Below are 10,170 nucleotides of genomic sequence, written 5' to 3'. Positions count from 1 at the left end.
CCCGGGTGGGATCACATTGAACACGCCAGACCCCTGGAGAAATCGGGGCCCAATTGCAAGACCCTGGGCCCCGGGTGGGGGTCAGGCGGGGCACACCAGAGGCCAGAAGAGCCGGGCCCTGGGTCGCAGGACTCTGAGTCCCGGGTGGGATCGCGTGGAGCATGCCAGACCCCTGGAGAAACTGGGGCCCAGTCACAAGGTCTTGGGTCCCAGGCCGGGGTCAGGCAGGGCACGCTGGACCCCCTGAGAAACTGGGGCTGGGTCGCAGGACCCTTGGCCCTGAGCGGGATCGCGTGGAGCATACCAGACCCCTGGAGAAACCGGGACCTGATCGCAAGGCCCTGGGACCCGGGCAGGGGTCAGGCGGGGCACGCTGGACCCCTGGAAGAGCCAGGGCCCAGACCTGGGCCCCAGGCAGAGTTGTGGGGAGCATGCTGGATCCCCAGGGAAACTGGGTCCAGGTCACAATGCTACTGAGTGCCTGATCCCACAACCTCCTCAAACCACACATACTGTCTTCTCTTATTTAAAAAAAAAAAAAAAAAAGGAAAAGAAAAGAAAAGGAAAAAAGAAAAATATCGGAGAGGGGTCAAGAAGGCCGCAGTGGATGCCAGGATACTGGAGATGCAGACAAAACTTATCCAAATGTACTGGAACTTTTGGAAAAATTCCCTGCGAAGAAGGACTGCTTCTTCTCTACATTCTTAAGAATCTTGGACGTCACCTGTAAGGAGAGAGTTTAGCGGAGACCTAGGAGGAAGGCGGTGCTGGAAGCGGTCTTCATGATGGCAGTGGAGACTTGTATTCAGGAGAGGCAGAAATATGATCCTACCACCTTATATTTTGGAGAAATTACACCAAACTTTGAATGCTACCATCACACATGCTTAGGAACACTGGACAACATTTAGAGTGGAAAAAGAACTTGGGAAATATTTGAAATGGTGGAGGTAATGGCAATGGCAGTGGCTAGTACTCAGGGGAGGCAGAGATCTGATGCATTACACCTGGAACTTTTGAAGTAATAACCCCAGAGGCAGAATGCTACCACCACGTACCCTTAGGAATGTGGGACAAATGGCTAGGCCAAGAGGGTGCTCAGATTGGAGCCTGCCATGAGGCAAGGCCGGTGCTGGAGCCTCCGAAGCCGGGATTGGAACCTGCTGAGGGGTTAGTCCGGTGCTGGGGCCAGCGGGATCGGAGCCTGCCATGAGGCAAGGCCAGTGCTGGGGCCTCTGAGGCTGGGATCAGAGCTTGCCAAGGGGTTAGGCCAGTGCTGGGACCAGCGAGGCTGGGATCGAAACCTGTTGTGAGGCAAGGCCAGTACTGGGGCCTCCGAGGCCAGGATCTGAGCCTGCCAAGGGGTTAGGCCGGTGCTGGGGCCAGCGGCCGGCATCAGAGCCTGCTGTGAGGCAAGGCTGGTGCTGGGGCCACCAAGGCCGGGATCGGAGCCAGCTGACAGGTTAGGCCGGTGTGGGGGCCAGCGAGGCCAGAATCAAAGCCTCCCATTAGGCAAGGCCACTGCTTGAGCCAGCGAAGTCTGGATCAGTCCACCAGGTAGCCAGGCCACTACTGGGGCTGTCAAGAGTGGGATCGGTACTTGCAATGTGGCATGCACAGAGAAATATCACAGAAAATAAAAACCACATGCTTCCCCTAATCAGCAATAACTAGGAGGAAAGGGGCAACAGGAAGAGGTCGAGCTATAGAAAGGGCCCAATAGTGAAGCAATTAAGGTGACCAATCAGAGGGTATGGAATAGGGGAGGATGGAGCCTCTTAAAAATGCAGGAGGTACATAAACAAATGTATCAAAGTTAATCACCAAACAAGCATGGGATCGAGGGAGGGGGAGGGAATGGGATGGGGGCTAGATGAAAGCTAATTGGATGATGTGTGCTTGTATATCCTCTCAAGTCTTGTATTCCAATGTGATATATGATTACAATGCACCAATAAAAATAAATTTAAAAAATAAAATAAAATAAACCATAACATAAAATAGAGGATATAATTAGGTTGAATAAAAATTTAAGTATAATAAGGTAGTATCTGGTTGAGAATGAGAGAAGGTTAGATAATAGGACTCTTTTAGTTAGTATTTAAGTGTGGAGATATGAAATACCTTGAATATAAAACAAGCAGCTACAGTAAGGGAAAAAATAAAACTTTTGAGAGAGGAAAGTAGCTAGGCTAGAGTGAGGAAGTTTGTAAAAGGAATGGGGAAAGGAGCAAACAAACATGCATAAAGTAACAAAACAAGTAACAAAAAATAACAATTATAAATCAAAGACAAAAGGCAACCAAAAGAAGAAAAAGCAGAATAAGAAAAAAATAAAAGAAAAAGAACTAGTAACAGTGTGAGAGAAAAACAAAACAAAACAAACAAAAGAAGAAAAAAACCCACTGAGCATGGTGGCACACACTTGTAATCCCTGCGCTTGGGAGATGGAGACAGGAGGATCATAGAGGTTCAAAGCCAGCCTCACTGGCTTAAGAGACCCTGTTTCCAAATAAAAATATAAAAATAGAATAGGTCTGGGAGTGTATCCTGGAGGTAGAAGGGTTTCCAGGAACCCTGGAACCACCAGAAAAAGAAGAAGAAAAAACAGTCCTACTAATTTACATATATAGGGCCAGGCCTGTATAATATCTGTATATCTGTTCACTGTGGCAGATGCTGGACTAAATTCCAATGTCTCTTATTTGTTCTGTAACCTATTATCAGCATTTGAACTCACTCTCTGAGTGATTGTGCCCCTCTCTTGCCTCTAATAGTTTTGTGTTTAGGTGTCAGGGCATTGGGTGTCACTCTTAATGAGTTCTGTGTAAGTCCAGAGTTCTACATTTTTTCACCCCGTGCTCTGTGTGCCCTCAGGCCTCTACACTCTCTGCCATGGACTCAGGCCCAATGCTCTGCACCTGTACTTCCCTACCCTCACCAGTGGAAGGTGTTCAGTATAGTCTTGTAGCAACCCCCTGTGACACTGTGCATGTACTGTGCCTTGAGCACCTTTCCTGTGTCTCTGGGTGTTCTTAGTGGACTAACCTGCCATAATCCATGGCTGCTCTAGACAGTTTTCCACTGAGTACTGAGTAATGCAAGCAGTTACCTGTTGACCTGCAGCTGAGTCTCTGGGGTTCTCTGGAGGGCTCGCTGTGCTGCTGGATGTGCCACCTCGGGTGAGCACATGGGCTTTTGATTCTTTTTCTGTATCTCTGAAGCATGGTGCCAGTTGCTTAAGATGTTGGAGCTCTGTGGCCACGTTCAAGTTTTTGGATTATTTTTTTTTCTTTTTTTTAGGTGAAACTATCATATATTTATTTTTCAGAAAAAAATCTATCCTGATATGGAACATGGACTCTAGATACCCAAAACAATCTCGAAGCAAAAACAAAGCTAGAAGATGTATATTTTCCGATCCCAAACCACACAAAGCCACAATAATTGAAACAGTGCAACACTGCCCCAAAGGCAGACATATAGACCATTGGAGTTAAACACAAGCCTAGAGCTAACTTCTTCCCTATATTGTCAAGTTATTTTTGACAAGGTTTCCACGAAGATTTGGTGGTGGAAATAATAATCTTTTAACTAAATATTGTTGAAAAATAATAATTACATGGAAAAGAATAAAATTGGACCCTTACCTAATCCCACATACAAGTATTAACTCAAACTAGATAAAAGACCTAAATATAAATCTTAAGACTATAAACTTTTAGGAGAAAATCTGGGTCATAAAACCTCACAACATTGAAATTGGCAGTGATTTCTTGGATATGATTTCAATGGCACAGGCAACAGAAGAATATACAAACTCCCTAAAAAATAAAAGAAAATATTGTATATCCAAAGACAATGTAAACAGAGTTAAAAGTTACTAATAGAATTGGATAAAATATTTCCAAATGCTATATCTGAAGGTATATTAATATTCCAACTAGAAATCCTAAAAATTAACAACAATAAAGGCAAACAATACATTTTAGAGATAGGTAAAAGACTAACATAAATAATGAATCTCCACAGATAACCAATCTTAGTTGTCTGTTGGATGGAAACTCTTGTTTCTCTGGTTCTGGTGAGTGTTACCTATTTCTTCTTTGTAGTTAATCTCTTTGAATATTTTCTCTAGCGCTGGTTTTGAAGACATAAATTCCTTCAGTTTATGTTTGTCATGGAAGCTTCTTATTTCTCCATCTAATTTGATAGAAAGTTTTGCTGGATAGGAAATTTTTGGCTGGAAGTTGTTTTCTTTCAGAGTTTGGAATATGTTACTCCAAGCCCTTCTGGCTCTCATGACTTGGTTTGGGAAGTCTGGAGTGATTCTAATTGGTTTGCCTCTGAATGTCACTTGGCCCTTTGTTTTTGTTGCCTTTAAGATTCTCTGCTTGGCTTCCACATTGGTCATTTTGACAATTATATGGCGTGGGGATCCTCTTCTCGGATCCTGTCTAAAGGGAGTTCTATAAGTTTCCTGGATCTGTGTATCAACCTCTTGCTCTATATTTGGAAAATTTTCTGCTATTACTTCCTTGAAGAGATTGTTGATCCCTTTGGTATCACTTTCTTTTCCCTCCTCTATTCCAATTATTCTTAGGTTAGCTCTCTTAAGATGGGCCCATATTTCTTCAATGTCAGATTCCTGCTGTTGGATATCTTTTTCTAGATTAGAAACTATGCATTCATTTTTGGATTGCTCATCTTCTAAGAGCGAGATTCTGTTCTCCATGTGGTCTAATCGGTTGTTTGTGCTTTGAATTGAGGCCTTTACTTCATTAATTGCATCCTTTATCTCTTTTTGGCTCTCTCTGAGTTCTTTTCGAAGCACCTCTATTATTTCTACAGTTATTTTCCTGATTTGATCTTCTAGAAATCTCTGATTTTCTGTTTTATCAGGTTCTGATGTTGTGGGGTTGTGCACATTCATTACTTCAGTGTTATTCCTCTTTCCCATAATTTCGGAGGTTTGTGCCTTCTCTGGGTTCTTCCCTTGGGTCACTATGGCTTCACTTAAGGTGCTCTGGATCTCGAGTCTGTATTATCTCAGACCCTACTACTCCTTTACTGGGTTGTATCACAGAGTCTCCGACCCAGGGAGTCGATAGAGGCTGCTTTAAACTATGGGGGGTGCCAGGTTGCACGCTCTCCTATGGTGTGATATCTCTGCCACCACCACTCCCTCACTGGGTCAAGTCCCAGGAGGCACAATACTGGGATTTCTCCTCTGTGGCCCGCAATTTGACTCACTGTTCTTGAGTACGTAGATGTAGCTGTACTGGACTCGGTGAATTCACTGCTGCTGCCGCCGCCGGTGGCAATATGGCACCTCTGCCACGCCCTCGGCCATGAGGCTGGCGTATTTTTTCTTCTCTGGTTTTGATTTCCACTCTGAATCCCTGCAGCGTGTGCTGAGCTCAGCCACTGGGAGCTTTAAATGCTGTCTGCGCCAAAAGATCCCGCCTGGCTGTTCCGCATCGGCTCACCTCGGCTTGCTGTAGCCGTCCGCTGAGTTTGCCGCTGCCGCCGGCAGTATGGCGCTGCTGCCGCATCCTCGGGCGCGTGTGTCTCCTCTGTGGCCCTGAGCTCTGTTCTCAGTCCGCTTTCTCTCTGGAGCCTGGTGGTTTTTTTGTTTTTCTGGTGATGGTGTTTTCTGGCTATGAAAGGCGCTCTTTTTGTGGTAATGGAGATTGGTTGTTAGCGGGACTCTTAAGCCCCGCTTTTCTCGGTCGCCATCTTCCCGGAAGTCCCAAGTTTTTGGATTATTTTTCTGAATTTCTTTGGTTTGCTATGCTGCTGTTGGCCAGAGCCTGACTCACAATTTGGGCAGGTGGCCTGAGATGGTGCCAGCAGCTGAACTGTGTCTGCCCCAGGCCAGTCGCATGTTCAGGCTTTTTACCATAGATCTCGCAGTTCAGACTATTGGATTCTTTCCACCATGATTCCTGGTTCTGTTTTGGTTCATGATCTTTATATTTATTTTGTTTGTCACGACGCTGCCTTCTTAGTAGTTGAACTTTTTCTTGTTTTAGCTACTGAAATGTGCTGTGTCCTGCAGTTGCCATTTTGATTCTCTGCTTTTATATAATTTTTGAAACAGGGTCTTGCTAATATGTCCAAACATGCAAAATCTCAAAAAAAAAATTATCCTACCATGAGCCCCTTTTCAAGAAATTTCTGGAGGGTGTGCCTTGAACCTTTGAGGTTGGCCTTGAACCTTTGATCCTCCTTTCTCAACTTTCCAAGTACTGGGATTACAGGCATGTACTTTTACTTATTCAATTTAGTTCTAAACTATATCTCTCAGAAATATTTATATTTTACAATATATTCAGACACATTAGCTCATCTTTTCTTCCTCCCTCCCTCTTTCCTTCATCCTTTTCTTTCTTTGTGACATCCTTTCTTTTATCCTGGGCTCCTCTGTCCCAATCTGGATCAGTTCCTTTAAAGAAGATATATGACTATATAGATTTTTCTTATATTATATCTTGGAAATTCTTTTGGCTTCTCTCTTACATTGGTTTATGCCTTCTCCTTTTTCATTAACTCTTTTATTTGGTCAGGCACACCCTCCAGAAATTTCTTGAAAAGGGACTCATGGTAGGATAATTTTTTTTTTGAGATTTTGCATGTTTGGACATATTTTTTATTCTACTCTTACAGGCATGGGAACTAGGTGCGCAGTTGTGAATTCCTTACTATGGCAGCTTGATTAAATATCTTTCCAGCCAGGCTTGGTGGTGCATGCTTATAATCCCTGCGCTTGGGAGGTAGAGACAGGAGGATCGTGCAGGTTTGAACCAGCCTTGCTGGCATAAGAGACCCTGTTTCCAAATAAAAAATATATAAAATAGGTCCGGAAGTGTGGCCCAGAGGTAGAAGGGTTTCCAGGAACCCCAGTACCACCAAAAAAAAAATCTTTCCAGCTGACTAGACCTTTTCCATTGACAAATGCCAGGCAGCATCTCTTATAGTCTTTCCACCCTTTCATTCTCAGGGATTCCCTGATCAGTGAGGCAATCCTACCACATCTTATGAATCTCAGTGTTCTCCTGTAGTTTGACTCTTATGTGCTTCCCAAAGGTTCATGTGTCAAAGACTTGGTGAGCAGCATGATGCTGTCGTGAGGTAGAATCTTTGCAGGTGAGGCCTAGTGTGAATCTTTGGATCACTGATTCACACTAATGCCCTTAAATGGATTAGTCAGACTCTGGCCTCTTCATCTTCCTCTCATTTGCTTCCTTGACACAAGGTGAGAAGTTTTGCTTCCTGCTGTAATGTTGAAATTGAGTTGGGGGTCACGAAGAAGGCAAACACCAGCCAATTTATTAAAGGCCTCTTTAATTAAAACTTGCACCTTCGAGTGAACTCTGCTGACTGTGGGGGAAGGGAATGATGACTGAGCAGCAGAGTCACATGGTCAGCAGAGCCACAGTAGGCAGTCACGCAGCAGAGAGGAAGTGAGCGTATTTATCTTGGGATGGAGCTAGCAGTGTGGGAATGCTGGTCTCTCATGATATCTGGAGTCTTGCAACCTCTGAAGCCTGCCCCGTGATGTTGGGAGTCTTGCAGCATCTCTGCTCTGGCTTCCGGGGTTCTGCCTCCTTTCCCCGCTGTGGGGTCCTGTGGGGAAGGGAGGGACCAGACCTATCATTCCAGCCTTTTGGTACTATTGGGTGATGGATGAGTCCTGTAAAAGAGGGCCTGTAGTGCATGGACAGGAGGGCTTACCATCAATATCCTGTACTGAGATTGGAAAAGGAAAACTAGGATCTTAAAAGGATGGAAAGACTGAGTAGGCAACCAAAAAGGAGATTGGCTTACCCACTACCTTGAGAGTTACTCTGGGCTTGGCAAGGTGATTGAGGTTGAGGAGTGCAGGAGTCATTAGTTTTCAGCCAGGCTGAGTAGGGCCCGTGGTGGGGCCTGGTCTGGAAGGGTGATCCCCCTGTATTGATACACCTGGGGCTCACCACTTTTTCAAGGGTACTGTTCCAGTGGCCCTCCTGGCCATACACCAGGCATGGTCTGATTGGTGGGCATGGCCTTGCTGCACTTGAAGCAGACTCTTGGAGATAGTTGTCGTTGCTGTCCTCCACCACTAGTGGCACTCCAGAGGGCTGAGCCTCCACCACAGGCCTTAGGGCAGCTACCAGGGATCTGCCTTTTGGCGAAGTTAGAGTGTACGCTCAATTTCAGCCTGTTCCTCTCAGGAATTAAAGACTTTAAATGCCATTTTCACCATATCTTGAATAGGGGCCTGAGTGCCATCCTCAGCCTTTTTAAATTTTTTCTGAATATCAGGGGCTGATTGCCCAATGAAATGGGTTGGCAACAGCACATATACTGCCTCAGCATATGTGCTGGGTTGGTTAAATGGCTGGGTTTTCATCTGTACCTTGGGTGATTTCCTTAAGTTTATTGTAATTAACTACTTTATGGGAAGCAGCCTGCATGCCATCAAGAAGGCATAGTATCATCTGGTCTCTCATTTTTAATCTCTCACTCCCACCAATAGGGACTGGCTGATAATCCCAGTGGGGATCCTCTAAAGGTACTGCAGCTTCTCATGTAGGTAGTGCTGGGTTGGTTAAATGAGCCTTGCTGGCCTGTTCTCAGGCAGGCTTTACAATACGATCCTGTTCATCCAGAGTTAAGGCAGAGGTTTAAATAACATGAAGGTCCTGCCATGTGAGATCGTACACTTGTTTTAGAATTTTTTTAAATAAAATCAGGTGGATTGGTGGGAAATTAACCCAGTTTTATTTCAATATGAGCAAGGTCTGGGAGGGAGAAAGGGACCTGGACATGGACTACGCCTTCTGCACCAGCCACCTTGCAGAGTAGGGCAAAGAGAGAAGATGGGTCCTTGGAGCAGGTACAGTAATTTACAGGGGTAGGAGAGGGGGAGGTAAGTGTTGGTACCTTAAGGGAATGTGGCAACAGGGGGAAGTAAGAGGCTGTCCTAGGGTAGGTTGATGGTCGGGGTGGTGAGGAGATATCCTGGGGATCAGGGTCCTCAGAAGGCGGTGCCTGTAACCCATCAAGATCACAGCTGCCACAATGGGGCAACCAGGATGGTGACATTGTGACATCACCAGGTGACTAGGTGCCATCACAAAATGGCAACTGATGGAAAACGGTGGTTGATGGAGAAGAGAGTTTGGAGGGATAGGAGTGCAGGAAAAAGAAAGCCTGGACATAAAAGACTTCTGACCATTTACCAGACCACTTATAAAAGTTGCTGAGATCAGTCAGGGTATTAAAATCCAGTGTTCTGTTTTTGTGCCAGAGTGAGCCATTACTTTGTAATTCTGCCTTCCTATGTCTGGTCTGCTGGTGAAAATGAAGAACAGAAAACAGGCATTCCTGACTATCCTGATCAATGTTCACAAATGGTGTCAAGAGGGCAGGAGAGATGTCTCTTACTCCCTTCTCAAGACCAGAGGATGACCTGGACATCTTGAGGGTGACTCTGACATGGCCATGTGTTTGGATAAACAGAGAAGCCAGAGGCAATAAGCCAGACCTGCTGACCAGAGGAATGTAAGGAACCTACCCTATTTGAAAGAGGAAGTGGTTGGTCCAATTAAGAGTCAGAGAGTCCAGGTTTCTGAGAGTAGAGGAGGGCTCCTGAAGTGAGACAGAGTTTCAGGGAGGGTAAAAAAAAAAAAGAGAGAAAAAATATTAAAAAATTAAGAAATAAGTCTTCTTGGGTTCAGAGGGTTTCAATACCAGATATAATGTTGAAATTGAGTTGGGAGTCATGAAGGAGGCAAACCCCAGCCAAGTTATTAAAGGCCTCTTTAATTAAAACTTGCACCTTCAGGCAAGGTCTGTGTATTGTGGGAGAAGAGACTGATGACCAAGCAACAGAGTCATGCAGTCAGCAGAGTCACAGTAGGCAGAGTCGTACTACAGAGAGGAAGTAAGGGTATTTATCTTGGGGTAGAGCTAGTGGCAGGAGAATGCTGGTCCTCCTGCGACATCTGGAGTCTTGTAACCTCTGGAGTCTGCCCTGCAATGTTGGGATTCTTGCAGCATCTTTGCTCTGGCTTCTGGGGTTCTGCCTCCTGTCCCCACTGTGGGGGTCCTATGGGGAAGCAAGAGACCCAACCTATCACCTGCCACAGACCCCAAACCAACAGGGCCAACTATGGTCAA

The sequence above is a fragment of the Muscardinus avellanarius genome, assembly GCF_963383645.1.
Source record: "Muscardinus avellanarius genome assembly, chromosome: 14".
Classification (NCBI taxonomy): Eukaryota; Metazoa; Chordata; class Mammalia; order Rodentia; family Gliridae; genus Muscardinus; species Muscardinus avellanarius.
This window is presented reverse-complemented; position numbering follows the sequence as displayed.